We start from the raw sequence: 8,011 nt of genomic DNA on the forward strand, positions 1-8,011 counted from the left end.
TATAAAATTAAAATCCGTAGAATCCAGAGAAAATCAGTTTAAGAATAAATTATGAGAGTCCCCAAAGTTTTGTCTGCCACAGCACAACCAAAAATTAGGAGCTAAGAGGGTGATAAAGGAGTCAGACTAGCTGGATGTAGGCAGAGAAGTTGTTTCAGTCCAAAGAATTCTGTTTTGAACGGTATAAGACTAATCTATGTAATTCCAACTATGAGAGATCTAAGAGACAGAGAAATAAGAAAAGAGAAATCTTAAATAAAATTTTAAAATGTATATATTGTCTTGTAGTGACTTCTCTGGTGGTTCAGTGGTAAAGAATCTGCCTTCCAATGCAGGGGATGTGGGTTCCATCCCTGGTCAGGGTATAAGTTCCCACATGTCACGGGTCAGTTAAACCCTCCCACCACTACTAGAGAAGCCTGTGTGCTGCAAAGAAGACCTAGCATCACCAGAAAATTAATAAATAAAATAATAAATATATAAATATTCCTGTATATATCTAAAATGAAGCCCTGATAGGTGCATGTGTGTGTGCTCAGTCATATCTGACTCTGTGACCCCAGGGACTATAGCCTGGAAGTTTCCTCTGTCCATGGGGTTTTCCAGGCAAGAACGCTGGCGTGGGCTGCCATTTCCTTCTCCAGAGGATACTCCCAACCCAGGGATGGAACCTGTGTCTCTTATATCTCCTGCATTGGCAGGCAGGTTCTTTACTACTAGCACCACCTGGGAAGCGAGGGAAGCCCCATACTGTATCCAGTATTGTATGAAGGTAGGAGGAGAAGGGGACGACAGAGGATGAGTTGGTTGGATGGCATCACCGACTCAATGGACATGAGTTTGGGTAGACTCCGGGAGTTGGTGACGGACAGGGAGGCCTGGCATACCACAGTTCACAGAGTTGCAAAGGGTCGGACATGACTGAGCGACTGAACTGAACTTATCCTACAGATATCCCAGAATGTGGGACGTGAGGTGGAACTTTGTAGACTCTGTAACAGAAAGCTTGCTTGCATGCTAAGTCACTTCAGTCATGTCTGACCTTGTGCGACCCCATAGACGGCAGCCCACCAGGCTCCCTGATCCCTGGGATTCTCAAGGCAAGAACACTGGAGTGGGTTGCCATTTCCTTCTCCAGTAACAGAAAGCTAGTACTTTACTAAAAGACTTCTTCTTCCTGAGCACATGTTTTCCAGCATTCCTACAATTATTTGTGTCCATGTCATTGAATACTAGCCAGTGGAACATGAAGAGGATTGATTAGTGTTACTTCATGCTGAGCCCATAAGACTTCCTTAAGGATGAGTGTTCATGCTGTTCCCCATTTCCTTTCATTCAAATAAGTAGACCATCTTTGAGAAGCATGATTGGCAGTCATGATGGCAAAACATGAAAAGATACTTCATTTCTGAACTGCCCATCAATTTGGAAAGTGAATTTTTGAGGTTATTTGAGTTAGAAGTAAATGTCTATAATGCTCAACCCACCATAAATTTTGGGCTTGTGTGTGACAGTGGTGGGTATTTCATTAAATAATATAAAGATTCCACCTCATTAACAGACAAATAAAGAAGCAAAGACCCAGAAAACTTAGCAGGGGTGTTAAGAATAGGGACAGAGCTTCTTAAAAACTTCTTTGTGTGAGGCTAAGGGGCTGTAGCTATGGGAAGAATCAGGACCTACTTAAAATCAGGCACTATTATATTTAAAATTGGTAACTAGCAAGGACCAACTATATAGCACAGGAAATTATGCTCAATATCTTATAATTACCTATAATGGAAAAGAATCTGGAGAAGAGTACGTATATGTGTGTGTATGTATACATGTACACACACTGAATATAACTGAATCCCTTTGCCGTATTCCTGAAGCTCACACATTAACTATGCTTTAATTAAAAAAAAGCAAACAGGAGTCTTTTTTTCTATAAATTTATGTGATCTTTCAGTAGACCCCTTTTCTTTGATATTTGGGTATGGACGACGGAGGGGACGTGGAACAACAGACTGGTTCACAACTGGGAAAGGAGTACGTCAAGCCTGTATATTGTCACCCTGTTTATTTTAATTATATGCAGGGCACATCATGTGACAGGCTGGGCTGGATGAAGTGCAAGCTGGAATCAAGATTGCTGGGAGAAATATCAATAACTCCAGATATGCAGATGGCACCACCTTTATGGCAGAAAGTGAAGAGGAATTAAAGAGCCTCTTGATGAAAGTGAAAGAGGAGGATGGAAATGCTGTCTTAAAACCCAACATTCAAAAAACTAACATCATGGCATCTGGTCCCATCACTTCATGGCAAATAGATGGAGAAACAATGGAAACAGTGAGTGACTTTATTTTCTTGGACTCCAAAATCACTGCAGATGGTGATTGCAGCCATGAAATAAAAAGATGCTTGATCTTTGGAAGAAAAGCTATGACAAACCTAGACAGTGTATTAAAAAGCAGAGACATTATTTTGCCAACAAACGTCCGTATAGTCAAAGCTATGGTTTTTCCAGTACTCATGTGTGGCTTCGAGAGTTGGACCATAAAGAAGGTTGAACGCCAAAGAATTGATGGTTTTGTTCTGTGGTGTTGAAGACTCTAGAGAGTCCCTGGACTGCAAGGAGATCAAACCAGTCAATCCTAAAGGAAATCAGTCCTGAATATTCATTAGAAGGACTGATGCTGAAGCTGAAGTTCCAATACTTTGGCCACCTGATGCGAAGAACTGACTTGTTAGAAAAGACTCTGAAGCTGGAAAGACTAAAGGCAGGAGGAGAAGGGGATGACAGAGGATGAGATGATTGGATTGTATTACTGACTCAATGGATATGAGTTTGAGCAAGCCCAGGGAGTTGGTGAAGGACAGGGAAGGCTGGCGTGGTATAGTTCATGGGGTTGCAAACAGTCAGACACAACTGAGTGACTAGACAGCAAACAGGGGAGCTGCCTTCCTCTAGACTTTTCAAAACGGGATACCATTTGCTGCTCCCTCCCAGAAAGAAAAGGTAACCGAATCATGGCTCTCTTAGCTCCAACAGGAAGCCTAGGATTAAGTTCATTTAAGTATTTATTTTTTTGTATGTATATATATGTATATATATATATATAATTGTTCATTTACAATGTTATGCCAATTTCTACTGTGCAACAGAATGGCTCAGTTACACACACACACACACACACATACATATATATATATATACTATATTTTTCATTATCTTTTCCATTATGTCTTATCATAGGATATTGAACTTAGTACCCTGTGCTATACAGTAGAACTTTGTTGTTTATACATCTTATATATGATAGTTTGCATCTGCTAATTCCAAATTCATTTGAAAAGACCCTGCTGCTGGGAAAGATGGAGGGCAGGAGGAAAAGGGGATGACAGAGGATGAGATGGTTGGATGGCATCACCGACTCAGTGGACTTGAGTTTGGGTAAACTCAGAGTTGGTGATGGACAGCGAGGCCTGGCATGCTGCAGTTCATGGGGTCGCAAGGAGTCGGACACGACTGAGCGACTAAACTGAATGAATCCCAAACTAGGGTCAAGTTTAAAAAGCAAACATATTTTCCTCAAATTAAAAAAAAAAAAAAGGATCTTAAGTTCAAGACTCAGCAGGTTTTAACATTTTTTCCTTCCCTAGATGTGGTCTGTTTTCTTGGAGAAAATTTACATATAATGAAGCCCGGGAAAAACCTAGGTAAGAGGCAGTCCTTGCTATTGCTACCTGCCTCAGATGAGAAAGGCAGTACCGGGGTATGTGATACGATAGTGTCCCAGGTAAAGTTAGAGGATTCACCAAAATATCACAAAGAGAGGCACAGGGCCAGGACTTCCTATCATCTCTAGCGTCTATCTACTCATTAATAAATAGGAGTCAGGGGAGTAGAGAGCTTACTGCTATTATTTATCCTGGGAGGTAAAGATCAAGAGATGATCCACTCCGGTTAGTGTGAAAGCAATTAGTTCTAATAAAACCAGGGGAATGTTTAACAGGGCTGAGGGAGTCAGCAACACAGTGGCAAGTGAGATTCTGGACAGAGGAGTTGTGCTAGCTGGTTGAAATGATTGTCTTAATGACTCTACCTGAAAATGGATGCTGAAAGCTTTTCATGATAGGGATAGACAAGTCATGGTAGGAAGTACACTAAAGACTTCAGAGATGCATATGCCCTGGCAGTTGGCAAAGTGTACTTTATAAAAAGAGAGAACTGTATTTAACTTCCACAGAATTCACTCTCATAGATTATGTTTTCAGGTTAATAGCACTGAAGAAGAGAAATAAAAATAATTTTATAAAAAGACTTGTGACAATTTCTGGATGCTAAGGACATCTTAGGTTTTAAGATTTTTGTTACAGGTGGCAAATAAATGAAGAAATGGGAGAGTTGTTAAACTAAAATATTTCCACAGGGAAGGGCCTGGAAGCTATTTCAAAGAAGAAAAGGAGGAAGACCATGGCTGCATTTTTCAATTAGAAAGGAAAATATAAGGGTAGCAAGTAAAGGCATACCTTGGTTTTTGCACAAAATCCCATGGATGGAGGAGCCTGATAGACTCCATGGGGTCACAAAGAGTCAGACATGACTGAGCGACTTCACTTTCACTTCATTGTATTTTGCAAATAATAGTAATTATTATTATTTTTTTCACAAATTGAAGGTGAGTGGCAACCTTATAGAGCAAGTCTGTTGGCCTCATTCTTCCAGCAGCCTTTGCTCACTTCATGTCTCTCCATTCCGGTAATTCTCCCAATATTTCAAAAATTTTCATTATTATTACCTTTGTTATTGGAAAAGGGTAAGATTGAGGGCAGGAGGAGAAGGAGGTGACAGATGATGAGATGGTTAGATGACATCATCAGCTCAGTGGACATGAGTTCGAGCAACCTTTGGGAGATAGTGAAGGACAGGGAAGCCTGGCGTGCTGCAGTCCACGGGGTCACAAAGAGTGGACGTGACTTAGCAACTGAAAAATGACAGTGGTGACCGGTGGTCAGTGATTTTTGATGTCACCACTGTGATTGTTTTGGGGTGCCATGAAGGAGGCCTACGTAAGACTGCAAACTCCATAAATGCTGCCTCTGCTCTGACTCCTCACCTGACTGGTCATCCGGCCATCTCTCTCCTTCCTTCAGGCCTCTCGATACCCTGAGACACAACAATATTGAAAGTAGGCCAATTAATAAACCTACAATGGCTTCAAGGTGTTCAAGTGAAGGGGAGAGTCACCCATCTCTCACTTTAAGCCAAAAGCTTGTGAAGGATTGAGTTCAGCGAGGAAGGCATGTTGAAACCTGAAACAGGTGGAAAGCAATGCTGCTTGAACCAGCTAGCCAATGGGTAAATGCAAAAGAAAAGCTCTCCAAGGAAATTAAAAGTGCTAATGCAGTGACCACAAAGGATAAGAAAATAAGACAGCATTCTTGCTGGTATGGAGAAAGTTGCAGTGGTCTAGATAGAGGATCACAGAGGCTGCTCACGACAAAGCCTAGCATAGAGAAGGCTCTGTGATGTGCTGGGCTTAGCTGCTCAGTCGCGTCCGACTCTTTGTGACCCCATGGGCAGTAGCCCTCCAGGCTTCTCTGTCCATGGGGACTTTCCAGTCCAGGCAAGAATACTGAAGTGGGTTGCCATGCCTTCCTCCAGGGGATCTTCTCATCCCAAGGATCGAACCCAGGTCTTCTGCAGTGGCAGGTGAATTCTTTAACATCTGAGCCACCATGAAGCCCAAGAATACTGGAGTGGGTAGCCTATCCCTTCTCCAGAGGATCTTCCCAATCCAGGAATCAGACCAGGGTGTCCTGCATTGCAGGTGGATTCTTTACCAGCTGAGCTACCAGGGAAGCCCAGAGAAGGCCCTATATCTCTTCAATCTAAGAGAAGTGAGGAAGCTGCAGAACAAAAGTTTCAAGCTTGCAGAGGTTGGCTTATGAAGCTTAAGTAAAGAAGCCATCTCCATAACATAAAAATGAAAAGTGGACCAGCAAATGCTGATTCAGAAGCTGCAAATTATCCAGAAGACCTAGCTAAGATAATGAGGAAAGGCAGCTACACTAAAGGACAGATTTTCAATGTGGATAAAACAGCCTTATACTGGAAGAAGGCGCCAGTTAGGACTTTTCATAGCTAGAGAGGAGATGTCAATGCTTGGCTTCAGAGCTTCAAAGGACAGGCTGACTCTTTTGTTAGGGGTTAACAGAGTTGGTAACTTGAAATTGAAAGCAGTGCTGGCTTACCATTTTGAAAATTCTAAGATCCTTATGAACTATGCTAAGCCTACTCTGCTTGTGCTTTATAAATGGAGCATCAAAGCCTGGATGAGAGCATATCTGTTTACAACATGGTTTGTTGAGTATTTTAAGCTTACTGTTGAGAGTTATGCTTAAAAGAAAAGCATTCTTTTCAAAATATTGGTGTTCATGGGAAATGTACCTGGTCACTCAAGAGCTCTAATGAAGATGTACAGTGAGATTACTGTTATTTTCATACCTGCTAGCACAACATCCATTCTGTAGCAGAGGGATCAAGGAGTAATCTTGACATTCAAGTTTATTATTTAAGACATACATTTTGTAAGGCTGTTGCTGCCATAGATAGTGATTCCTCCAATGAATCTGGGTGAAGTTAATGAAAAACTTCTGGAAAGGATTCACCATTTTAGATGCTATTAAGAACATTCATGATTCATAGGAGGAGGTCAAAATAGCAGCAGTAACAGGAGTTTGGAAGAAGTTGATTCCAACCTTCACGGATGACTTTGAGGGGTTCAAGACTACAGTGATGAAAGTCACCACAGATGTGGTGGAAATACCAAGAGAACAAGAATTAAAAGCAAAGTGTGTGTTACCTGGCAGTCTGTATGGGAGGGAAATTTGGGGGAGAATGGATATGCGTATGTGTATAGCTGAGTCCCTTCACTGTTCGCCTGAAACTATCACAACATTGTTAGTCTGCTATCCCCCAATACAAAATAAGAAGTTTTGTTTTGTTTTTTCTTAAAAAATAAAAAAGAAGCAGTCTGAAGGTGTGACTGAATTGCTGCAACCTAGCAATAAAACTTTTGGAAATGAGGAGTTGCTTCTTATGGATGAGCAAAGAAAGAGGTTCTTTGAGATGGAGTCTGCTCCCAGTCAAGATGCTGTGAAGATTGTTGAAATGATGGCAAAGTATTTGGAATATTACATAAACTTGGTTGATAAAGCAGTGACAGGGTTCCAGATGATTGACTTCAGTTTTGAAAGAAGGTCTACTGTGGGTAAAAGCCCTCCAACAGCAAAGCATGCTACAGAGAAATTGTTTGTGAAAGGAAAAGTCAATCAGTGCAGAAAACTTCACTGTGGTCTTATTTTAAGAAATTGCCACCACCACCTCAAACTTCAACAACCAGCACCTTCATCATTCAGCAGCCATCAACAAGAACTTCCACCAGCAAAACGATGATGCCTTTCTGAAGGCTGAGATGATGGCTAGCATTTTTCAGTAATAAAGTATTTTTCAATTATGTACTTTAAAAAAATATATATTAATGCTATTGCACCCTTAATAGACTACAGATAATGTAAAAATACCTTTTATATGCACTGGGAAGTCAAAAATTTATGTGGCTCATTTTATTGAAAGATTTACTTTAATAGGTGGTCTGGAACCAAATCCCCAGTATCTCTGAGGAAGGCCCGTGGTCACATTCAAATGTTGCAGGACTTCATTTGAGAAAAAGAGAAAGATTTGTCTGGAAGATGCTTAAGCTTGTATTATATGTTGAGCAACATGCTATAGGCTAATTGAATTATCCCTTTCCAGCCTCAGAATATCTGTTAGGATAAATGTTATCTTTCCTTGTTTTGTAGATGAAAATGAAAGATTCAGAGATGTAAGTAAATAGTGTGTGAGACTATGGGTCAGTTTTTCCTTTTATATGCTAGAAAGTCTGTAAGATCCTTTATAAACATTAATAAGTTTTCATCTTTCTCTAGAAAAATATAGTTTCTAAGCTATAACTATTAA

General features: G+C 40.7%; 1 pseudogene; it reads left to right on the forward strand.

The window, feature by feature from the left end:
* The first annotated feature begins 5,200 nt into the window (after positions 1–5,200).
* On the forward strand, positions 5,201–7,465 carry LOC122431756 (annotated as a pseudogene).
* Positions 7,466–8,011: the final 546 nt, after the last annotated feature.

This window comes from Cervus canadensis, chromosome 30, assembly GCF_019320065.1.
Source record: "Cervus canadensis isolate Bull #8, Minnesota chromosome 30, ASM1932006v1, whole genome shotgun sequence".
Lineage (NCBI taxonomy): Eukaryota > Metazoa > Chordata > Mammalia > Artiodactyla > Cervidae > Cervus > Cervus canadensis.